Source organism: Odocoileus virginianus, chromosome 14 (assembly GCF_023699985.2).
Source record: "Odocoileus virginianus isolate 20LAN1187 ecotype Illinois chromosome 14, Ovbor_1.2, whole genome shotgun sequence".
NCBI classification, from domain to species: Eukaryota; Metazoa; Chordata; class Mammalia; order Artiodactyla; family Cervidae; genus Odocoileus; species Odocoileus virginianus.
Window position 1 is genome coordinate 60,680,921 of NC_069687.1, and position 21,797 is coordinate 60,702,717.

Here is a 21,797-nt window from a genome sequence, read left to right on the forward strand (position 1 = left end):
GCATATCTGAGGTTATTGATATTTCTCCTGGCAATATTGATTCCAGCCTGTGCTTCCTCCCGCCTAGCATTTCTCACGATGTACTCTGCATATAAGTTAAATAAGCAGGGTGACAACATACAGCCTTGATGTACTCCTTTTCCTATTTGGAACCAGTCAGTTGTTCCATATCCAATTCTAACTGTTGCTTCCTGACCTGCATACAGATTTCTCAAAAGGCAGGTCAGGTGGTCTAGTATTCCCATCTCTTTCAGAATTTTCCACAGTTTGTTGTGATCCACACAGTCAAAAACTTTGGCATAATCAATAAAGCAGAAATAGATGTTTTTCTGGAACTCTCTTGCTTTTTTGATGATCCAGTGGATGTTGGCAATTTGGTATCTGGTTCCTCTGCCTTTTCTAAAACCAGCTTGGACATCTGGAAGTTCATGGTTCACGTACTGTTGAAGCCTGACTTGGAGAATTTTGAACATTACTAGTGTGTGAGATGAGTGCAATTGTGCGACAGTTTGAACATTCTTTGGCATTGCCTTTCTTTGGGATTGGAATGAAAACTGACCTTTTCCAGTCCTGTGGCGACTACTGAGTTTTTCAAATTTGATGGCATATTGAGTGCAGCACTTTCACAGCTTCATGTTTTAGGATTTGAAATAGCTCAACTGGAATTCCATCACCTCCACTATTGACTTCACATTACAGGATGTCTGGCTCTTGGTGAGTGATCACACCATTGTGATTATCTGGATCGTGAAGATCTTTTTTGTTTGTTCTTCTGTGTATTCTTGCCACTTCTTCTTAATATCTTCTGCTTCTGTTAGGTCCATACCATTTCTGTCCTTTATTGAGCCCATCTTTGCATGAAATGTTCCCTTGGTACTGGTCCTAGCACCCAGTTTTTAGTATTGATGCGAAGAGCTAACACATTGGAAAAGACCCTGATACTGGGAAAGATTGAAGGCAGGAGGAGAAGAGGGTGGCAGAGGATGAGATGGTTAGATAGCATCACTGACTCATTGGACATGAGTTTGAGCAAACTCTGGGAGATGGTGAATGACAGGGAAGGCTGGCATGCTGCAGTCCTTGGGGTCATGAAGAGTCAAACACAACTTAGTGACTGAACCACAACAGAGCTCCTCTGTGAAAATAATGTCTCTGCTTGGGCATCAGAACTCTTCCCATGGACCAGGGGGTGCCACTCTGTCTCCCTTATCCAGCTTGCCTCCTTTCCTTTTCTTTTTCCCCCATTCAAATAAACTGAAACAGACGGATTCCTGCAGACTACCCACTCCTTCAACTCACCCGTAAGCCCAGACATTTCTATACAGCTCCTCTGCTCTCCCTCTTACGTGCTCTGTTCGTTCTCCCACTCTTCTGTCGTCAGCTCTTCCTAACCCTCACGTTCCCAGAAGCATTACAGGTGAGCAGTTTGCTTATCTCCGCATCCAGCTCCCATTCCTCACTAGAGAGCCTTGTTCATCTTCTTGACCGTAACTACCTCCATAAATTGTGACTCTAACCCAAGATAGCTTTCTTTCTTAAACGAATTATTTGCCAGTTCTTAGATTATTCTCTCAGCTAGGGAAACACTAGTATAATCAATATTTTTGCACATAAGGCTTTGTCTGCATTTCTGAGTATGTCCTCATTAGGATAGATGTCTACATCCAAAGGCATGAAAACTCTGGGACTCTCGGTACATATCAGCTCCCCTTATTCTTCCTCGGGGCCTCACTGCCTATCCTTGAGGCTTCCTTTGAAAGGCTCTGAAAAATAGAAAGACACTCCCTGCTCCCAGGTAGTTTCAAAACAAGCTCTTTCATGATAACTGAAATCCACTGCACCCTGCTTTGCTTATATGCACAGATTTGGGGAAAGTAGTGGCTCAGTAGTAAAGAATCTATCTGCAATGCAGGAGATGCGACTTTGATCCCGGGGTAGGGAAGATCCCCTGGAGGAGGGCATGGCAACTCATTCCAGTACTCTTGTCTGAGAAATCCCATGGACCAAGGAGCCTGGTGGGCTATCATCCATGGAGTTAGACATGACTGAAGTGACTGAGCGCATGCACACAGATTTGGGGGAACTAGCAAACACAGTATTTATTTAGCAAGAAAATGGGCCACAACATTGGGAGGCATTAATGCTGAGACTCAGAGTTTCCCTCCAACAGAGCGAGGCTTCTCTGAGCCCAGAGTTCCCTTAAGTTTGGATTTTATTGTTGTTGAGGAGTGTGTATATACAGATGAAAAGTGGAAGTGTTAGTCACTCAGTCATGTCCGACTCTTTGCCACCCCATGGACTGTAGCTCGCCAGGCTCCTCTGTCCATGGAATTCTCCAGGCAGGAATACTAGAGTGGGTTGCCATGCCCTTCTCCAGGGGAACGTCCCTACCCAGGGATCAAACCCGTGTCTCATGCATTTCAGGCAGGTTCTTTACCATCTGAACCACCAGGGAGAAAAGATGAGAAATGGTGTGAAAGGCGGGACATCTGAAACCTGGGTCTTGTTCCCCAGCCTCCAACTCCCCCCACCCCACCTTGCATGAAGCAGGTGGCTGCTGCGGGTGTCATGCCGTGCTGGGGAGGGGAGGGGAGGTTGGACACCACTGGAGGGGTCAGAAAGCCACTGCCCCTCGGCCCTCTTATCCACCCCCTCAATCCTGCCTTTTCCAGTTGGGGGACAGTGTCTCCTGCTGTCTTTATCTATGAGCTCTAACTCTGCTCCCCACTCTCTACCCCATCCCACCTCACCCAGGTTCTAAAGGTTCCTACACCCTAGGGGCTGGGCCAAGGAGGGGACACAGGCTCTGTGGAAACATCCCACCCCGAACCACGTCTTCCCACGCAGCTTCACACAAAGCCCACGTCTCAAGAGGCAACCCTGTCTGGTCACGAGGAACGCTGGGGGTTCATCAAAAGCAAATTGTGCAAAGGGGAGCACACAAAAGGATAATTAATAAACTTAAGGGAATCAAAGTGCCATGGGGTGCTGGGCGTCTGCTCATTAAAGGAAAGGAACAATGAGCCTCTGACCGGGAGCCTGTCCCCGGGGCCGGACATGGCAGATCCCGCTGTCTATCATCTGGGGACCTCATTTCCAATTTGAATGGATGCCACCTGTTCTGCCATGGCCTGCAGTAGATGGTGTTTTCTGGTTTAAAAAGCAGAAAGAAAAAGACTCACGTTATGCTTTCTCTGTAGCCAGGGTAGCATCTGTTCCCATCCCCAACAGGATAGCCAGCTGAAGGACACACACCAGGATTCTCTTTCCAATAATGATTCTTGAAATGCCCAGGAAAGTTCCTATTTGAGTCATATCGTTCCTTTATATCCTCAGCTTCTTGGCTGAAAGAACTGACGTTTGCAAGCTCAGGACCTACCCAGGTCCAGGCTGTGAGTCGGTATCATCACCTGATGGATCCATAGTTCACATGCATGCTGTCTGGGGCCCTAGAATTTTTCAGGAGTGATTTCAGTTCCCACATGTGCAAAGATGGCTACTAGCAAAATTTGTTCTGAAACAGTACTTATTTTTATACTTAATCTTTTTGGCCTCATTTTTAAAGAAAAACTCATGAAGTATTGGTAACTTAGTTGGTGTCGCACTGGCTCAAAAATCAGTCTTGAATGTGATAGCTTGAATTCAACAAAGATGGGGTAAGGAGAAACTGCGTACAAAGCACCTCTTAGCTTGTAGAGTGGGTAAGACGGAGTAGTATTGGAGAAATAGAAGATTCTGGAACCACATGACCTTCAAGAATCACTGGGGGTAAAAATACCCATCTCGCCCCTCTTCTAACCGAGCACCTTAAAAAGGTGATAGATTTTCCACAACTGATAACCAAGGAGAGTGGGAGACACCCTTTCACTTCTGACCTCCTGGGTCACATGGCTCTGGTGTCTGCTTGATGGAAAGCCTTGTGACTTCCTTTCTGAAGCACTCCAAGGAGACACATGGTAAGATTGGTAATTCAGTTGGCAAGATGAGTCTTTTCAACCTTATCTCAAGAAAGTGGTAATAGTATGGTATTCAAGGATATGTTCCTTGGGAAAATGGGAATAAAGTCTATGCCATTTTTTAAGACTTTTTTAAGACACACTAGAACAACACTAGGGTATCCAGAAGCCCTGATGGAGTCAGGCAAGATGGGGAAGGAAATTAATGCCAACAATAACAACCCCAACAGGAACAAAAAGGCAATGATTATAAACCCTATTAAACAACACCTGCTATGTGCCAGGCAGGGAGACATGATTTCCATGTTACGGATGAGAAGACTGAGGTTTTAACTCAAAAAGGTTAAGTAATTCATTCAAGGTCACAAAACCAGTTAATGTGGTAATTAAAAGCATGAGTTTGAGTGGAAGTTTGGGATTAGCAGAAGCAAACTATTATAAGTAGGATGGATAAACAACAAGGTCATACTGTACAGCACTGGGAACTGATATTCAGTTTTCTGTGACCAACCATAGGGCTTCCCAAATGATTCAGTGATAAAGAACCTGCCTTTGCAGGAAGTGCAGGTTCAACCCCTGGATCAGGAAGGTCTCCTGGAGGAAGAAATGGCAACCCACTCCAGTATTCTTGCCTGGAGAAATCCCATGAACAGAAGAGCCTGGCAGGCTACAGTCCAAAGGGTCACAAAGAGTTGAACACAACTGAGCAAACACATGCATGCATGAACAACCAACCATAATGGTAAAGAATATACAGATATAGATATAGATATAGATATATACATATGCATGTATAAAACTAAGTCACTTTGCTGTACAAAGGAAACTAATGTAACATTGTAAATCAACTAACTATATTGCAATTAAAATGCTTTTTTAAAAAGTATGAGCTTGGGTTAAGAGGCTGACTTGGGTTGAAAACCCAGTCCATCACTTAATAAAGCACTGAACCCTCTCTCCTGGAGCATCGCTATTTGACATCTTATTATAAATGATCTGAGCTTTTAAGACTTGCCCCTCCCTCTTCTTTCTGCCCCTCAACTAGGCAAGCTAATTGGAAAACCAGGGCACTCTCTCCTTTGGTGCTGGCCAGAAGTTTAAACCTTCACTCTGATCCCAGCCTCTGACCTCCATAAACATACCAACTCAGTCTCTTTTCTCTGCTCTCTCAAGCTGCTTTTGGACCTGCTTGGGGGCCACCATGCTCTCACTGAAATCCTCATTATGTGAGCTCAATCTCTTCATACACTTTTGGTATATGTGGGGCATCACCAGTCTCAACACCCAAATGGAATTCTGGGTGGAATCCAATGTGTTTCTTCAGAGTGTTCAACCCTATCATGAGAGGCATAAACAGGAGATCTGAGAGGAGAAGAGAAAGAGGTTGAGGTGATCTTCCCACTTCCTCCCTGACCTGATGGCACATTTCTGGCTGTTGCAGTCTCCCCCCACCCTGACCCCACACCACTCCATGACACTGGTTCCCACCAGGCAAGCAGTCCTCCACAGGCTAGCATCTGCTTCCTTCTCTTGTTCCTTCAGCACTAAGGCTGGTAGTAAATCTTTAAGACTGCAGTCTTCAGTGCCTCAGCATCCTTTGTGGGGTCCCTTATCCCTGCCCCACCTCTGTTAGGAAAGGCTGCACATTGGAACCATCTGCATTCAATTCTATTTGTTGCCAGAACCCTAAATGATTCATTCTCTAAGCCTCAACCTTCTCATTTATAAAATAAAGATGACTAGTAATACCTCATGACAAAACTTCAGAGGATTTTTTGTAGTGATTAAATAAGATAATCCAGGCAAGCAACTAAGATACTGCCTATATGTACAAAGTCAAGTAGACTCTTTTTGTTATTATTACTTACAATAGCAATAATAATAACAAACAGTGACAGTGGAATTAAAAATCCAGGTCTTTCTACTTATAAAGTTCATGGTTTTCCCACCAAGCTACAATTTTCCCTTCTTTATAGGAAAAAAAGGTCAGACATCTCTCTCCTAGCCCATCTTGGAAATATCATAGTTAGACTGTCACATGAATTAAATCATTTCTTATTCCTTACTTAAACAAAGCTTCTCCAGCTCAACAGATTTGTCAGCTAAATGGGAGCGTGCCAAAAGAACAAAGTGTACTGTTTTCCTTTTAGTGTCTCAATGCCAGACATGATTCCATGTCTTTCACCCAGCAGGGACTTTCTGGAATATCAACTTCTAAGGCAGCCAATGAGAATTCAGAATAAATCATAGTAATTAGTATTCAAATGATAGGTGTTTGTCACAAGTCCATTATCAGAAATCAAATATCCATTAGGCAAGAGACATGACCTTTAGAGCTTCTAAACATTTGTGACCACTGCTTGAGAAGCTCTCCATCTGCCAATGCTCAGAGAGGCGATCTTCTATTGGAGGATTATCCAGTCAGTCCTCAAAAATAGCCAGGAAAAGGGATTCTCAGTTAGAAAGACTCCCAGGTCATGAAGACACAAATAATTTATTTTGTGTGTGTGTGTATAAGATAAGGAAGAACTAAGGAAGTAGGTAGAGAAGCTGTGGAAAATTAAGAGACTTGGGTGATTATAGAAACAACTTGAGTTGAAGAGGTCATCCACTTCTAAAGGACCTCCACCCACTTTCCCAGACGGTTTTCCTATAATTGTCTTCTGCCCTCTCTAGGGTTCAGCACACAGTGAATTAAAAAGGCGGTGCTTTTTGTGACCAATCTACTCGGGGGGAAGTGTTCCATCATTGAAATAATTTTATAGGATTGCCTCTCCAGGGCAGAATCTCACAAAGGATGAATTATGTGTAAGAACCCAGCGCTGGGTGTAGTGGCAGCGAGGGGTAACAAAGAACCTGGGCTTTGAGGCAGAAAACCTGGTTCAAATCCTGACTCTGCCCCAACTAGCTGTGAGCTCTTGAGTGAGTTAATAACCTCTCCCTACACTTTTTCTTTCCTAACTTGAGAGTAATGGTACTTGGTATAAAGGCTATTTGGAGTCATAGAAAATTTAGGAAAACCACTCTAAATTTTTCCAAAAATTTAGGAAAACCATAAGCCAAACAGACATAGTTTATGTTTAATGAATAGTAGCTATTGTTACTCTTGGGCTCTCAGTAAAATCGGAGCAGAGCTAACATGTGACTTGACTCCATGGGAAATTGTTCGTGCATGACTTGGAGATAAACAGAGCACCTACAGTATTCAGGAGTCATGACACCAATGATGTCGCCAACAACTTGCTATGATCTTGGGTGAGTCACAGTATTCTAGATGCTAGTGGGGGCCCTTGAGCTATTTTCAAAAATTCAGAGTCCAGTGGAGATCATCTAATTGTTGGAGCTGAGCTTGCACAGTTGCTGCCTTTGCTTCTAGAAGGAATTATCTCAGAGTCACACAATGACCCTTGGTTACTTTCATTTTAATCTGATGCTCTAATGGATATTACATATCTCTTTAGTTAATATAACTGAGAAAATCAATGGGTCATTAATTGGAAACATACAAGGTTTTGGTGGGAACATCCAACAAAATACATGAAAATTTTTTTATTTATTTGTTACTCATTTATTTTTGTCTCACTGCATAGCAAGTGGGATCTTAGTTCCCCCCAACCAGGAATTCAACTCATATCCCCTGCATTAGAAGCACAGAGTCTTAACCACTGGACTGCCAGGGAAGTCCTGAAATAAATTTAAAAAGAGATCTTTGTTAATGAAGAGTCCAGAAAGTTTTTCCTAAGGAAATTTTAATGCTGCCACCTTACATTTCTATTGTCCTCCTTCCTGATTCTCCAGAATTTTCTCCCATAGGAGGAAAGTAAAGCATTCTCCTTTGCCTCTCCTCAGCACACAAGTTTCCTAGTCACATAGCATTAGCCACTGACAACCCATCTTTATATAATGACCTCTTTGGGACCTTTTATCATCCACAGATGAACAAAGATATGAAGTATTGACTTACTGTTTCCAAAACAATTATTGAGCACATACTGTTCTAAACGGTGGGAACATAACAGTGAACAGAAGAAAAAATAAATCCCTGCGTTTACATTCAAGTGGGAAAAGAGACAACAAACCAAGCCATCCAACAGATGATATGTTAGTGGTAAGTGCCTTGAAGAAGGAAAAAGGCTTGGTGAGTTTGGAGAGATAAGGCAGTCAGCCCAAGGCGCAGTGAAGAGGAAAATTGAGTAGATCCTAGAGGGTGAGGAGCTGAGACGAGCTGATGGATGGGGAGGAGCGCCCCAGGAGAGGGGAGCCAGAGGGGCAGTGTGCTTGGCACACAGAGGGCCCGCTGGCACCGTGCCTGGAGGGGCGCCATCTAGAAGTGGGTGGCAGAGGGAGCGGGGAGGTGGCTGCCAGCCAGACACCGAGGGGCCCTGCGAGCCGCGCTCAAGACTGGATTTAGTCCAGGCGTGTGAGGGGAAGCCATTGGAGAGCTGCGAATTCGGAAGGGACACTTTCCAAACGTCATCGCTCCGACAGGAAGCCTCGGGCAGGCACTCTAGTGGGATTCTGGACCACGCGGTACTGCGGGGCGGCCGCAGGCATGAAGCAGCGGAGCCTGCTTTCCCTCACATCCCTGGATGTGCGTGAAGGTTTCCCCCAGCTTGACAGAGGGAGCCTCTGGCCTGCTGGACACCCGGTGCTGCTCTTCCACCTCGGCAACAGCTCAGAGGGATTAAATGGACAGACTCTGCTTTTTTCTTTAGTTATCCTTAAGTTCATGTATATATATACATATGGCTTCCTAGGTGGTGCTAGTGGTAAAGAATCTGCCTGCCAATGCAGGAGACACAAGAGATGCAGGTTCAATCCCTGGGTCAGGAAGATCTCCTGAAATAGGAAGTGGCCACCCACTCCAGTGTTCCTGCCTAGAAAATTCCATGGACAGAGTAGCTACAGTCCACGGGACTGCAAAGAGTCAGACATGACTGAGCAACTGAGCACTATACATATATATATATAGTGTGTATGTGTGTGTCTGTACATACATACATATTTTTGATTGAAGTTTGTTGCTATTTAGTCACTAAGATCTGTCCAACTATGCCACCTCATGGACTGCAGCACACCAGGCTTCCATGTCCTCCACTATCTCCCGAAGTTTGCTCAAGTTCATGTCCATTGAGTCAGTGATGCTATCTAACTATCTCATTTTCTACCACCCTTTTCTCCTTTTGCCTTCAATCATTCCCAGCATCAGGGTCTTTTCCAACAAATCGACTCTTCAACATCAGATACCCAAAAAATATTGGAGCCTGAGCTTTAGCATCAGTCCCTCCAATGAATATTCAGGGTTGATTTCCTTTAGGATTGACTGGTTTGATCTCCTTGCTGTCCAAGGAAACCTGGAGTCTTCTCTACCTCTGCAATTTGAAAGCATCAATTCTTTGGCTCTCAGTCTTCTTTATGGTCCAACACTCACACCTGTACGTGAGTACTAGAAAAACCATATCTTTGACAATACAGGCCTTTGTCGGCCAAGTGATTTCATTGATTTTTAATACATTGATTGAAGTACAGTTGACTTATAATACCATGTTAATTTCAAGTGTAGAGCATAGTGATTCAGTTATACACATATTCTTCAGATTCTCTTCCATTATAGATTATTAGAAAATATAGTTCCCTGTCCTATCAGTAGGGCCTTGTTGGGTAACTTCATTTCTTTTAGGTGTAGTTGATTTACAATGTTTCAGGTATACAGCAAAATGATTCAGTTATTTATATATATATATGCTATATATATTACATTCCCTATATATTACATTCTATATATATTATATTCTATATATAATTCCTTTTCAAATTCTTTTCCATTATAGGTTATTACAAGATATTGAATATATTTCCCTGTGCTATACAGTCAGATCCTATTTTTCACCTATTTTGTATATATTTTCCTATATTTTGTATCTGGTAATCCTGAATTCCCAATTTATCCCTCCCCCTTTTTCCCCTTTATTTTCTTTGTGAGTCTATTTCTCCTTTGTAAATAAGTTCATTTGTACCATATTTTAGATTCCACATATAAATGATATTATATGATATTTGTAAAGGCTCAGTTTTAATGTGAAGATTAAGTTGACAGCAAAGAGTTTTGTAGGCAAAGGCGGAACTCTTCACCAAATCTCATCAATTTTAAACTCTAACTAGACTAATCTAACTCACAGCTTAAGTATTTCTCAGTCAAGGCCTGTCTAGGTGTGCCAGCATTTGCGTGTTGGCTGGAAAAGCTTCTTTGCTCAGAAGCAGTAATGGCACATCTACTTAACAATGAGATCTCATTTTCCCTGCCTGTCTGCTTGGGACAAGGGCACAGATTCTATCTCAATCCACAATATCTGTCCTCAAATACTTATTGGGGACCCCAATTTAGAATTATCAACCACATAGCTCCTATTAAAAGCTCAGGTGAAATAACATATTCAAGAGGGTTTTCAGATTTTTCTATCAAATCATTCCCAGTGTCAGCACTGAGAAAGGATGAATTTATCTCAAGGTCTGGGGGTACAGACTGAAGTGACCTGCTAGGAAAAGAAACTTCTTCAAAGAGACTTCATCATAAAATCCTTGCTGTGGCTTTTCAGTTATATGCCATAACATGTCCATGTTTGTTTTAATATGGAGGATTTTAAGATACCAGTTGAACTACTCAACCATCTGCCCCATCCTGCCCCCACATGAAATGAAATGAGCATCCTTGACTGTGCTCTGTTTATCACAGGGCTTTGGGTTCTCCCTGCATCCTGGGAAGGAAGGAAGAAATGCCAATGAAAGGCAGCCAGTCATCCCTTCAAGTCAGTCCCCCAAAGACTCCTAGAGCCAGACAGTCCCACCAAGTTCCCTGCAGAATTCCTTCACCTCATTGTGACTTCAGATCAGGTTCAGCATTTTTATTAAGAATCAGCATGGAAAAAACTTACCACTCACCATCTTGGAGCTCTCAGATTGATTGGGGTTTCTTTATTATTGGAAATTAAAAATGTTAGGAAAAAAATTTTTTTTTAATTAAAACATTAGGAAAAGAAAGAATTAATGTAAGAAACAGCAATATTTATAGCTGGTGGTTATATAATAACCCATACAACAAACTCCTCTCTGAACTTGAGAAATTTCTCTTTGTTATTTTGCATGCTTTTTAAAAATAAGAGCTCATGAATCTGTCTTCTTTCTTTTTTTGCTTTGACTGAAGGGAAACTCAGAGATGTGTTTGGCATTCAGTTATTACTGCTGTGCTGTGCTTAGTCATTCAGTAGTGTCTGACTCTTTGCAACCCCATGGACTGTAGCCCACTAGACTCTGTCTATGGGGATTCTCCAGGCAAGAATACTGGAGTGGGTTGCCATGCCCTCCTCCAGGGGATCTTCCCAACCCAGGAATTGAATCCAGGTCTCCTGCATTGCAGGTGATTCTTTACCATCTGAGCCACCAGGGAAACCTTTAGTCTAAGTTTCTGGTATAATCATTCCTCTGATGCCACCACCCCATTCCACACTTTATTATTTATTTATTTATTTATTTATTTATTTATGTCAGGGCTTTATTTTTCATTTAAATGTCTTTAGAGTATATCGAAACTGTGTTTCTTAAGGTAAGCCATTTCAAGGATGTTTGCCAAGGAGTCAAAACAAGCAACTCCATGAGAGATTTTTTCATTCATTCATTCAGCAAACCCAGCCCAGGGCTGGGCTAGAATGAAGGGTAATAGGAGTGTGCAATGGATTTCTTCTTCTTTTTCACTGGGGAGAGACTAAATGGCCTCAAAATAGCTCCTCTGTCTATATGGTTTTTCCCTTAAAAAAAAATCCCCAAACTATGGAGGCTTTATTCCATAACCAGTGTTGCAGGGTCTGATTTTGGAGCCTGTTTATCCAGACACCTGCACTCCCCACCCTGCCTCCCAGAGGATCCATGCTGAATTTTGTTGAAATTCCTGCTGTGTCATTTGCCATCTTTAAGGAAACTCCTACTTTAAAATGCCCAAGATGTGTGGAACTGAAGGGGAGGGGAGGGTATTGCTGCCTCTGAAGCTTAGGTTTTGGCTGTGAAGGCTTCCCTATGTAACTCATGGTCCAGGCTAGGACTCCAGCCCCCGGGATCTGTAGCCAAGTTCTACAGCACTAATTTGCACGTGAATACCCAAGAAGCCAAGTCTCAGATGTCTGCAAGGAGGCACACACCGGTGTGAACTACTGTCAGCCCATGGGAAAGACGGTGCCAAGCTTGGCCATGCTCTCTTTGGGTTTGATGTGGCCCATGTGGCTTTGCAACATCTGCAGAAACCTCCTTCTGCTTCCACCACCTCCATGGCCACTTCATGCTGGGTCCGAGCACGTAATCTGGGTTCTTTGTCCACCAACAGGAGACTCCCTGGAAGAAACCAGCCATTCCACTGCCCACAGAGCAAGCATCCCCAAGTGACTGACCGCAGTGACCAGTCTCATGAGAACTTGGGGGAGGTTTACATGACAGCTGAGTTCTGCCTCCTTCTCACACCCACACTGTGAACTATACTCACATCTGCATTATCGCAAACAATACCCTTCACTTAAAAAAGCCCTGAATACTCTGCTACAGCATGTGGATGACTTAAAAGCAGTGCTATTAAATTACCTTCTAATTAATTGGCTCTCCTGTTGCCAAGTCAGATTGCTAGAAGCTGAGTCTCTTTATTGGATGATTTGCTTGTTACTCAGGCCAAGTTGAACAAATCATAAACAGCTATAGACAAAGTTGAGAAGGCCAGAGACCAGCATAGAGCCACTCCCCATCCAGTTTCTACATTGGTTCCTCCTAATGTCAGGGGCTAAAGATGGAATTCATTTACCTGTGAAGATGAGTTGGGAAACCTTTGTAAAATCTGTCACCCAAGAATTTACCATGTTTTTCACCTCAAGATCCTTCCGTAAGTATTAGTTGATTGGGGATGTTTCTCACTGTGTACAAATATTTATTGACCCTAAACAGCCCAATAATTTCTTCAATTGAACCCATCTGGGTCCATTCTCAGATTCTGCTTTGCCTTCCCATTTCAGGACGAGCCCAAGCTTTAGCCCAAGAAAAATGGACCATGTCTGAATTGAGATAGCTTGTGGGCCAGGAACTCAACATTCTGGCTGGTAACTTTTCTTCAGACACTTCTATTCTTGTTGGAAGCCTACTCTCCTCTGTTCCAAGCCAGCCAACCTCCTGGCTCGTCCATGACATCACCCATCCTTAATTGCTCCCTCTTGTGTCAAAAGAAGAGTTCCTGTTCCTTTCTAAAGCCATCTTCCAGCTGAAGACCCATCCTGCCACCCCCACTTCTCTTTCGATGACTTCCCCTTTCCTGTCTTTGGAAGTTGTGTCTCCCCTATCTGCCTACCAACATTTTTCAATCTTTCTGGCTCATTCTAAAAATAAGTTCCCTGGATTCTGCTTCCCCTTCCACCAGAGCTCTCTCCCTCCTGCTTCTTCCGGTGATGACGAGGCTCGCCACCTCCTCTTCCCACTTCCCATCCTCTGCCCAACACACACCATCTGTCATCTGCCTCCAACCCTCCAGAAAACCAGCTCGCCCAAAGGGTGCCAGCAGCCTCCCTTTCCCCCAGCCCACCGGTGTATTTTTATTTCTCATCTTGCTGTCGTGTTTGACCTTCTCAGCTATGCCCTGGCAATGCCTTTGGCTCCCAGCTCACCATTTCTGCTTGGTTCTTCTGTCATCTGACCATTTTTTCACTGTCCCTCTGCCCTGCTCCTCCTCCTCATCTTCCCCCCTCCTCTTTTGATCCTGCCCCTTCCCCTCTTCTCTTTTTTCTTCTACTTGCTGCTCCTAGAGACAGTGCAGTGCAGTGTGTGCCAAGTCACTTCAGCTCTTTGCAACCTGATGGACTGTAGCCCTCCAGACTCCTCTGTCCATGGGATTCTCCAGGCAAGAATACTGCAGTGGGTTAGTGCAGTGCTGGGCAGAGGCATGAATCTTTCAGTTCAGACAGACTTAAGTTTTACATTCTGGTTCTGGTACTTGGGAGCTATCAGACCTTAAACTCAGACCTTAGAAAATTGCTTAACCTTTCTAGACTTTAGCTTTCTCTTCTATAAAACAAAATCAAATGATAACAACAGTAATAAAAATAATAATCATTCTTTCCAAGTTGTTTCAAGCATACCAGTGCAAATACCATAGAAACGTTCTCAATACATGGAAGCTCTTATGATTTTATGATTACCTTTATCATCACAACCTCTAGAGTGAGCTCATCCTTTTCTCTTCTTTCCTGACTTCAGCTCATGCACTTGATTCCAGCCACTCAGTTCCCCATGCCCAGCCCTGACCTCTCCCCTGAGCTCCAACTTACACTGCAAACCACCTACTAGACCTTCTCTGGGATGTCCACAGGCATCTCAAATTCTGTGTCCTATTAAAAGCTATTTCTTTCCCACCCACCGCCAAATTCATATGTTGAAGCCCTACCTCAGAACGTGACTGTATTTGGAGAGAGGCCTTTTAGAGGTGATTAAGTTAAATGAGGCAGTTAGGGTGAGCCCCCATCCAACCTGACCAGTGTCCTTATAAGCTGAGGAAATTGGGACACACAGAGAAATACCAGGAATGCTTGCACAGGACCAAGACCATGGGAGGATCAGGGAGCAGGCAGGCAGCCCGTGGGGAAAGGTCTCAGGAGAAACCCAACCTGCCCAACACCCTGATCTTTGACTTCTAACCTCCAGAACTGTTAGCAAATACATCTCTGTTGTTTAAGCCATCCAGTCGGTGGTATTTTGCAGCCTAGCAAACTAATACATGTCCCAGGCTCTAATTGCTGTGTCTTTCCTGAAACATGCACCTCCTCCTATTTTATCCCCTTCCCACTGACCCTCTGCCTCATCACCCACCCAGTCTGTCTCCAAGGCTGCTGATTCTAATTTCTGAATAGCTCATGACCTAGGCATCACCTTGCTTAGCCCAGGCCCACGTGATATTTCATCCAGTCTTAAGGCAATAGCCTCCCACTCAATTGGTCTCTCCCATCATAGCGAAGCAAAGTTGCTCAGTCGTGTCTGACTCTTTGCGACCCCATGGGCTATGGCCTACCAGGCTCCTCCATTCATGGGATTCTCCAGGCAAGAATACTGGAGTGGGTTGCCATTCCCTTCTCCAGGGGATCTTCCCGACCCAGGGATTGAACCCAGGTGTCCCACATTGCAGGCAGTTGCTTTACCCTCTGAGCCACCAGGGAAGCCCCAAATCTCCCATCATAGCATTTCTTTATTTTCATCCATCAAGTACACCAGTTAGATGTATCACTCTAGCATGCAGGCTTGTCTGCCTCTGACTTCAGCAAAAAGTCCTTCATCAACTCCCCACTGTCTGGTGAAAGTTCCTCAGCCTGACACCTGAAACCATCAATAATTTGGCTCCAGCTTACCAATCTCTTGTGTCCTGCTTTTTCCTTCCTTAGACCTTTGCTCTATTCAAACAGGAAAACTTACTGCTCCTGGGAAAAGGCCCCACCCCTCTGACCACTCCCTGAAATAAAATGCCTCCCCATTCCTCAGACTGTTCTGTATTTTCCTGTCTCTAAATTTCAGTTCAAGGGCCACACGGCCAAGCCTTCTTGCCTCCTTCGCTGTAGGGGGAGCCTTGGCACTGGGCTCAGCCCCGACCCATCGCGACGGGCCATGTCACGTGCGTGTCCTCACGTCTCTCCTGCTCAGCGTGGGCACGCCGAGGGCCACCCCGCTGGCTCTCCTTCGCCTTTTACCCGCCTGGTGCCCAGCACAGCCCCTGGCACGTACCTGTCCCGCAGTGTAGGTCGGTGAGCAAATGCAGAACACTGCAAGTGAAGTCATGAAGACAAGCAGGCCTTGATACCCCGAATTAACCATTCTCACAGAAGAGCTGCTTCTCCTGATTTCACTCTAGAAAACCTGGGTTGGTCTTTCAACTGGCCACGGTCAATCACTAGTCTAGAATATATTTAAGCTCTAGAGAGGAGGAAAATAGCAAAAAAATAAAAGTAAAAAAATTAAGAAAACAGCAGCCGAGGGGGGAAGAATGCAGGGAAGGGATGGAGAATTTGGGATCAACATGTACACTCTGCTGTATTTAAGATGATAACCGTGAGGGCCTGCCGTAGCGCACAGGGTACTCTGCCCAGTGTGGCGTGTTATGCGAGGGGAGTCGGGGGGAGAAAGGATACATGTCAGATGTGGCTGTGTCCCTTGGCTGTCCGCCTGAAAGTAACACATCATTGCTAACTGGCTGTACCCCAAAATAAAATAAAAAGTTAAAAAAAAATACTAGCGGGAGGCAGAGGTTCCAGTTGTGATGTCATTAACTCCCAGCCATCATATCTTGACGTTAACACTTTTCCAGGAACAATATCCATCTTTTTTAACAACCCCCAGCGAGCTATTCTCATACTCACCCAGACGGCTCAGAGTCTGAGAAGCACTTCCACCTGGTGCCATCAGCTCTGAGCTTTCTGGCTCCCAAACGATGTCCTCACTCGGCTTTCCCCCTCCACTGTGACCTCCAGCACTGAACACAGTACCGTGGAGTTAGGTCAGTGCCACGGAACCTGTTCTGACAGGTCGCTTCTGGCAGCCGCTGCTCGGGCTTGAAGGATGACGGCACCCTGATACTTTCCCAAAGGCGTTCTCAGAAGGGGTGGGTGCATCTGGGTTCTCTTTCTACTCAGGAGCAGAGCATGCATTTGCACAGATCAGATTGGACACAGTTCCTTAGGTTGCTTTATGCAGCGTTTAAATTAAGAAAATGCATTCCCTGTGCTGTGCCAGTGTCTGCCTCTCCCCCAGCAGTGCTGACCGGGGCAATCACAAGATAGCCGTCTTCTTGTGGCCCCTCGACTACCATGTGTTACAGCTTGCTACGTGTAGTCTGGCAGGGGGGATTCTGCCAAGCTAGTTATTAATCTGGCTGTGTGTTTTGGCAAACAGATATGGTCCCACCTCTCTTAAGTTAAGAAAATGAGCTTGTCCCAACAAAGCATTAAAATAAATTTCAGGAACACCCAAGACTTACAGAAAATGTAAGATCATATACTTACTAGTTAGAGACGGTCTTTGGCCCACTGAGCCTCACTTTCCTTCTCTGGAAAATGGGGTAACACCTGTTTCTCTCATCCTAGGTATTTTTGTAGATCCAATCAGATAAATAAATTATTTGAAAATTATAAAGCATCACATAAATACATTACTTTTTTACATATATTTTTATATGAATAACTTTAAGCTTTTTCATCTACACGTAAAAGTTTCTTGTCATCAAATAACTCAATATGTGTTTACGCCAAATAGTTTCCCACAACCAAATTTCTGTGTTGTATTAGTGTAAATGATAATGTCATATATTTTACCATGTGCCTGCTACATAGTATGTATGCAATAAATATTCATTAAATTAGTTAATTGATTAGTACTTTAAGTTTTGTCTAGCATGCCCTTAGATACACAGTGGCCAGAATCACTTCCCTTAGTTCAGTGGTCTTCCTATACCTTTCATAAAGAAAAATGGACAAACCACGGTGGATTGAAATGTTTCAGTTACATGGTGCTGGTCCGCACATAGTTTCTCCTCTGTTCCTTTAGAGCCTTCTTGGCTGGTTTTTTGGAGGTGAGGAATGCCTGGGGCTATCAGAAAGGAAGAGGAGGAGGAGGAAACTGTGTGCACAAGTCTTTAAACAGAAGACCTGGGATGAATCCAGACTCTGATACATTCTACCCGGGTATCAATTTCCTCACATGAAAAAAACAAGAGTAGTAAAGTTTGTTATGTGGTAAACAAGACAATGCTAAGGATTCTAATATTTCCACATTATAAAAGATGTAAGCCAGGACCGCTGAAGTTAGAAACATCTTTTCTTTGATCAGGTTTCCCTGGTGGCTCAGATGGTAAAGAATCTGCCTGCAGTGCAGGAGATGCAGGTTTGATTCCTGGGTCAGGAAGATCCCCTGGAGAAGGGAATCTTCTGGCAACCCACTCCGGTATTCTTGCCCGGAGAATGACATGGTCAGAGGTGCCTGGCAGGCTACAGTTCGGGAGTAGAAAAGCGTTGGACAGGACTGAGCGACTAACATTTTCTTTGATCATCCGAATATGAAATGACCCTTGTTCTTAAATGAGCAGCCACGTTCTTCTCAACCCATTTTCTCCACGGGCACTTTCTGGGGGTCTGCTGGGACCAGGGCACTGGGCCGGGGGCTACAGATCCTTGCCTTCCTGGAACATTCCAGTCTAACTCTGTCCTGGATTTAGTAACAGTTCCGAGAGCCACCTCTGAAAAGCAGAGCAATGAGGTGCATGTAATGTAGCTGGAGGCAGAATATATTCTGGGAAAATAAAACTTTTAAAAGTAGATTCGTGGCTCATCACACCATATGGCTGCATGAGAGATCAGAGGCATCTATCTGCACTATTGATGGAAAAATAGAGCAGATTACATAGACTTATAATTGTGAGGAATTACATCATTAAAGAATTTAGAAACAGAAATTATCGCTTATTTGGGTTAGAAGGAGCATGGTAGAAAATTAGATGCATCACCATATGGAAAACTTTAATTCTAATTTGCATTTTAATGGAAATGAAGATTCAAATGCCTCATTCTCTTCAGTAAGTCTTTTGTGGGTCTCTCTAGCTTGAGCATACCAGATTTCTGCTGGAATCTGATTCTCCAGAAAGTTCACACCACTAAGAGCATTTAAGGTGAGAATATTACATAGTGTTACATTAAGCCACATATATATAAGGAATCCTTAAACACTGATGCTGAGTACCTGTCTCTTTTTAGCAAAGAAATGTTTTTCCTTGGTGTTAAAGGTAATCCACACTCTTTGGAAGAGAAATATAAAAACTAATTGTCTGGAATCTCAGCATCCAAAAATAAACACTATATGATTTTATATCCTTCTTTTCTCTGTATGCATGTGTGTTCATCACTCAGTTGTGTCCAACTCTCTGTGACCCTACGGACTGCAGCCCACCAGGCTCCTCTGTCCATAGAATTCTCCAGGCAAAAATACTGGAGTGGATTGCCATTCCCTTCTCCAGGGGATCTTCCTGACCCGAGAATCAAACCCATGGCTCCTGCATTGCAGGCAGATTCTTTGCTGTCTGAGCCACCGGGGAAGTCCATCTCTATATGCATAAGTGATTGTAATTTTCATTGTTGCTTTTGTTTCTGCAAAAATGTATCATCTGACATTCTATTTGTGACCTTTGCATGTTCCCTTAATGCTTACAATGAATATCTTCCCCTGTCCGTGTTTGTAGATCAACATTCAGACTCTTAGGGAATGCAATATTATACTACATGAATGTGCTATAATTTATTTCACTTGCTTCCTATTGCTATATATTTAGATTGTTTCCTATTATTGTAAATAATTTTGTATAATCTTCCTTGTATCTTTGGGTACCTTTTCAACAATTTTCTAATTTTAAAAAATGGTACACAGAACTTTGTTACATCTTTTTGAAAGAGACATTTTGGCATAACTGAAAAAAAGAAAAAGAAAACCTTCAACCCTTAAAAGTATCAAGTATGTCAAGGTAATTCAAGGATAGTCTTCAGCCAGTGGCACTGGAAAAAACTGGGTATCCATGTGCAAATAAATGCAACCTCAACCTTCACCTTATACTATAAAATCTTTATCTCAAAATAAATCCTAGATGTAAGAGCTAAAACAACATAAAATTCTTTAAGAAAGCATGATGGAAAATATGACTTTGGCATAAGCAAATTCTTAGAACACAAAAACTTCAAACCATTTAAAAAAAACTGATAAACTGAACTTCATGAAAATTTTAAATTTCTGCTCTTTGAAAGACTGTTAAGAAAATGAAAAGATGAGTCACAGACTGGAAAAAATAACTGCAGAACATATGTCTGCTAAAACACATCAATAACATGAAAAGAACTCTTACTATATAATAAGACAAACAATGATAAAAATAAACAGGCAAAAGATTTAAGAGACAGTTCACCAATAGAAGATGTGCAAATGGCCTAAGAGCACCTGAAATGATGCTCAACATCATGCTCATCAGGGAAATGAAAATAACACAACAATAGACTACTCAAACCCACTAGGATGTCTGAAATAAGGAAGAGTAACCACATAAAGTATTGGTGAGATGGGGAACTAGAACCCTCATCCTTTGCTGTTGGGAGTGTAAAATGATTCAGCCACTTTGGAAAACAGATGGACAGTTTCATCAACAGTTAAACATACACTTATTATACAAATGACATTCTTATGCCTGGGTATTTATTCTCATGAAAGGAACATACAGATCTATGCAAAAAGTTTTACATGAATGTTCTTAGCAGCATTATTCATAATAGTCAAAAAGTGGAAACCATTCAACTGGGGAATGGATAAACAAATTGGGTTACGATGGAACACCACTCAAGAATAAAAAGGAATGAACTACTGATCCCTGCAACAACATGGGTGAATCTCAAAAGAATTATGCTAAAAGAAAAAAAGACATAAAGTCTATGTGTCAGATGATGTCATTCATGTGGAATTCTAGAAAAGGTGGAAGTATTGAGATAGAAAGTTGGATAATCATTGGAAGGGATGAGGGTACTTGGTGACTTCCTGTGAACAGATCTCTCCCTTGGTGATTCTGGATACCTCAGATTAAGAAAGGGGAAAGAGGGAAGAGCAGAGGTCAGTTAACATTGCCTCCTACCTCTCATGAGACCAAAGCTGTGTTTCTACTCATTTTCCGCAGTGGGTTCTGATCTGAGTGACAGTGGGCTCAAAGACACCTGTCATAGCTTTGTGCCTGGGCTAATGGAGAAAGCTGGATGACTCTCTGAACTCAGCAGAGGGATTCTCAAAAAGCACTTACAACAAATGCATATACTGCCTTAAGGCCCAATAATAGGATCTATTGGCCAATTAATTTTGTTGTAGTCATAAACAAGTGGTCTGAAAATTCCAAAGAGAAACATTGCTTCTTATTTCCTCAAACCTCACTCCATCAATTTTATCACAAACAAGATGCTCTTTGCTAGGTGGACAAGTGCTGACTCTCAGTGAGACACAGGAAAAGTCAGCCTGCACACTTCCCCGCCCAAGACGATGTGTGCTGGAGAGGACAGAAGTGATGCAGCAATTGAAATGAGGTGGGTCAGGTGTTGATCACTATTGAGCTGGGTGGTAAGTATTAATTCGAACATCTCTTCCACATGGAGGATGCCTGAACTTTGAGCTGAAACTTCTCCAGCCATCAACACAGGGAGGAACTGGATGTTGCACTAGTCACTGGGCCTTCACCGAAACCTCAACTTCCAGGCCTAAATTTCCCATCGGAGCTGAACACTGTCTCCTCTCCAGTTCCCTCCAGTATTCTAATCTCCTGGAACTAACATCTCAAACTGAGGTCTCCCTCCTCCTCTCTGAAAAATGTCTCATTAGTGATTACCTCTTGTTTCTAGTTCTCTGTAGAGATTATAGTTCTGCCAAAAAGCTAAACTGAGCCCTTTAACCTTCCATAGTATTACTGGAGAAGGCCCCCTAATGGTTTCCTTAGTTCCAATATCTGTTGCTTCCATTGTATCCTCGCCCCTGTGTCAAATTAGCCATTCCCAAGACAGTTCACCCATGCCACCCTGCCACTCAGAGACCTTCCATAATTCCCCATTGCTTACTGGGTTACATCTAAAACTTTCAGCCTGTTAGCCATCACTGACCTCAATATATCAGGTTGGCTAAAATGTTCATTCAGGTTTTTCTACAATGTCTTACACCAACTCAATATTTTTAAAACCTCCTCTACCCTCCACTTCTCTACACAAAATGCCAACTCTAGAC

The 21,797-nt window shown here is 43.2% G+C and overlaps 1 long non-coding RNA gene across 2 annotated transcripts in view; it reads right to left on the reverse strand.

The window, feature by feature from the left end:
* The window catches only part of LOC139038204 (uncharacterized), a 100,578-nt gene extending 83,828 nt beyond the window's left edge, over positions 1-16,750 (reverse strand). For both annotated transcript variants that reach the window (XR_011491132.1, XR_011491131.1), the window contains exons 1-2: positions 16,376-16,750; positions 15,744-15,932 (exon numbers count right to left, since the gene is read on the reverse strand). This is a non-coding gene — a long non-coding RNA (uncharacterized lncRNA). The remainder of the gene's footprint in view (positions 1-15,743; positions 15,933-16,375) is intronic.
* Between the last annotated feature and the right edge of the window lie 5,047 nt (positions 16,751-21,797).